Raw genomic sequence first — 4,100 nt, 5'->3', positions numbered from 1 at the left:
GGAAAAATGATAAAACTTTGCTATCAGTGTCTTCAAGGAGCACCAGATATTTGTCAGGAACTGACTCAACTGTTAATAGGTTCTCCACCCATCTCTATGGGAACGAAAATGAAAGTAAGGGTATACTGTCGTCTGAACTCGGTTTCACTGCACAGCTACCGACAGTCAGCTCCGCTCAAGCCATCAGCAGTGCAATAGCCAACAATCTCTGCCTGCCATGCTCTTGCCCCATACCACAGAAGACAGTAAATTTCACACCTTACGTGTCAGTGACAGTTCAAATGCTCAGCACAGAAGCTGAGCCAACGAGCACAGCAGTTCAAAGGAAGGCGTTGTATTTACACGGTGCTTTCTGCAAAGAAGGTCTTGACTCAACTCTGTCAACTCTTTCACCTTGTGACTTAATGCAAAAAATAGTAAAGACAGCTACTCCTTCTTTATGCTCTTCAAACAGGCTGTTTTTCAATACGGTCTTGATGGAACCGATCTTGTTTTTCCTCCTTCTTGTCCTGTCTCCCTCATTCTCCCACCTTCCAGTCCCAAATAGCAGAGGTTTATGGCAGCTCCATTAAATCAACAGTAAAGGTCAATGGCTGCAAATCACACCTTGGGAGGGTCCGGCTGGACATCAGGAAACCTTTTTCACCAAGAGGAAGCACAGCCCTGGAACTGGTATCCAGAGTGGTGAAGGAGTCTCCAACCTTGGTGGCTTTCAAGACTTGGTTACATGACGATGTGGTGTGGTGTGAGTGACACTCCAGCTCTGAGCAAGAGACTGGATCTTCCAGACCAGTTTCTTATGTTTCTGTGGTTCAGTGAAGAGCTTCTGTAGGGCTGGGGAGTGTTTTGGTATCACATCCCCTTGATGCACTTTCATTACACTTCCCATTCCTCAGCCTAAAGAACATCTGAGCACTTTATTTGGTTTGCTGCTCAGGCTGTCGCAAGATCTTCAGCCTATGTTCAAAAATTGTTAACAAAAGAAAGTTGCTAATTCATGGAGAAAGGTCTTCTCAGTGTTTGAATATAAAGTAATAGGCATAGATATGCTCACCTGCCAATTATTTTGTGTTAGGGAAATCCCAGTAACAAAACTGGACGGCAGTGGGCGGTGAAGCTGACTGGCCCAGTTTGCCTGCTCAGCAGAAGTATAATAGGGCTATTGTCACCTTCTTCCCTCTGTTCCTCTACACAGCTCATGATTTTGCTGTGCCATTCAGTGTGTCCTTTCAGATAAGGGATTTGGTCACCCATGCAACACAGTGAGGAAATTAAATATGTGACGCAGTGGTAGACAAGGATCCCTGCAGGGTGATATTTCTCTCCCCTAACAGGTCCTCATGCAAAAAAACTATTAAAATTCTGTCTCTCTTGCATCCACTTGAAACTATTTCCTGTAAATCTGTGTCCATGGACACCTGTGCTAGTATAATTTTACTGCAGCTCACCCTTTATTCCGCCGTGGTGCCGCACTGCCTTGCTTTGTGTTACGGCTAGATTGCTGAATTCTCACTGAGGCATCTTAGTTTTTTCCGTTTATGCTAGATAAGTCTATAGAGATGTTGTGAACACAAGAAGCAGGATCATAGAAGTAGCTAATGCGTACATTATGAGGCAACAAGTAGAAATAGTGCTAAAGATGCTGAAGGCAAGAGATGGGTGGTTCTTCCATGGAGCATCTGCTCCCTTCCTATCCAGTCCATCAAGCAGCTATGTATGGTTTCTAAAACATAGGTTCTGTCCACCATTAGTGACAGATTGCTCTTTTCTTCCACTTTCTCCACCTAACTTGCTTGAAATCTAGCTTGAAATAACCTCAATAGTTCAGTGCTAGAATGGATTCTGCAGCCCACCTGCTGACCGCGCATATATTGACTGCCTACCACAGTTCCTCTGTCTAAATGAGCTCCGGTTCATCTGGAGTTTGTTCATTCAGTCTAGGGTGCTGGTTGCCAGAGGTTACTTTCTGCAATAAGGTTCTTTGGAAAAACGTGTTGGTCTTGCCTCGCTACCCCGCAAATGAGCCGTGGGTTCCTAAGTGAAATAGGTGCCAAATTTTAACCTAGATAGCCAAACATGAGCTGGGAGGAGGAGGAAATCAGCAGTAGCCTGGGTACACTCGGGATGGAGTGTGTGCACCATCAGCTTGGGATGATGTCTCCTGTGGAAAACTTCATAAGAGCTTTTCTGCCGTTCCTCCCAGGAGCTGCAGTTGCATCAGACCAAATTAAGGAAAAACAAACGATGTCCCCAGGTGGAGTGTCTCAGCCACTGCCACCCCAAGGAAGAGCTCAGGTGGGACAACGACTCATTTGCACAGGGAACAAAAGGCGGCAATAAATACGTGATTTTTCAGATGTCAACACCAGTGGTTCTCAACAAGGCCCCAGGGTGCTGTGATCCCAGTCCCAAGAGGGGCTGAGCACTGCTGAGCTCCTTCAAGGACTATGAGGGATGCAGCTACTCTGCTCCTTTCCAGATGAGCCCCTCTGGCTGCAGGTTATAAGCTGGCTATTAAAAAACAAACTTTTAATTAGATCTACAGAGAGATCCACAAAGTTGTCCAAATGCATCTGAAACTAACTTCCCATAACATTCAGAGTTGCATTCTCCAGTGATCTCCTCTAGTCAGCAGTTCATTTGGAACAACTGGGAAAGACTTCCAGGGTAGAGACGAAGGGGATTGCACCCCCCATTAACATCGCCTGGTGCCACATATGTACTCCTTTCACATGACTGGGGCGGACTTTCTCACTTCTTGGTCTCGCAAGAAGGTGGTCCAGCCCCACCTTCCTCTCCCCCATCCTCATTTTTCTAAGGTACATCCCAGTTTTTCAAAGGTCCTTGTTATTGCACCGGCATTTGTTCACTCTTGTGTGGTTTTAGTTACTGCTCTGCGACTCTGTCATGCTCGTTCTCTTGCCCTATAGCAATATGAGGCCATGTCATTTTGTGTCATCGAGCCCTGCCATTTTAGTCTCACGGGATTATCTTGTTGAGAACTTGACTGATGTTGTAGTACTACAGGAGTACAAGTTAACCTTTTCCAGGGCCTGTAGCTTAGTTTTCAGTTTGTCTGCCTTTCTCATTTTCACTTTCTGCTTTCACTTTAAATCTTTTCATCGTCTTTCATGACTTCTCCTTTTAGATCTGTCCTTTCTCTAGTCCTAAACTAGTTTTTTTCAGTAACTTTGTGGGGTTTTTTTCCCCAACTAGGAAAAGCTTGCATGTTTCTAATGTTATTAACTGATCTATGCAACCATTTTCTTAGCAGAGATGCAAGACAATGCCTTTGGCTGGGTTAGAGTATGAGTAAGTACAGTGAGGTGAAAGAAATGCCCCACCTTTAACAAACCATGAGGAGAAGACGGCTGCCAGGCTACCTACCTTTTTTCACACAACTGTTTTGGTTGGATTATGGTTCAGCATCTTTAACAGAGTGAGTTCCCAGACAGTGTTTATCAAGCCCAACAACAGAAACTCAATGAGAGGAGTGTGAGGCTTTTTTCTCACCAAGGCAAATTGATGCCAGTCATCCTGCTGTTACCACCTGGGCCAGTTTCAGTTCCTGGTTCCCAAGAAGCTCTGAACATTACAGCAATAAGGAAACACTGCTTATCCTAAAGGCTATGCACAACTGTGTCAGTGTCTAGCCTCTCTGGGAGTCAGCATTTCTTGACTCATGTTGACTGCAGAATGGGGATCCAGTACCTGCTAAAAAGTCTCTTTCAAGATGCTGCCATTTCCAGCCCCTGGCTCAGCTACATCCTGATCATAATAAGCCTTAATGGAGTCAAAAATGCACTTTCTCAAATGATATTTATGTTTAATTTTCACATTGCCACTGTTACATTTTCATCAGAGTGAATCTTACGTTTCATTAATCACACAATGCAATTCAAGGAATCTACCTGAAAACTGCCTGCGTTTCACTAATCAGATAAGTCACCATAACATTTCTGAGTAACAAAGTAGCTTCTGCTTGTGAACATACGTGCAGCAGAATGCCAGTGAAGGCACTAAAGCCAGGGTTTTTGCTTTCTACGAGAGTATGATGCCCCCAGAGCATCCATGTCAGCGTGTTTTAGCATGCAAGGGTC

Source organism: Eurypyga helias, unplaced genomic scaffold (genome assembly GCF_000690775.1).
Source record: "Eurypyga helias isolate BGI_N326 unplaced genomic scaffold, ASM69077v1 scaffold15310, whole genome shotgun sequence".
NCBI lineage: Eukaryota > Metazoa > Chordata > Aves > Eurypygiformes > Eurypygidae > Eurypyga > Eurypyga helias.
The sequence above is the reverse complement of the archived record's forward strand: the minus strand, read 5'-3'. Positions refer to the sequence as shown.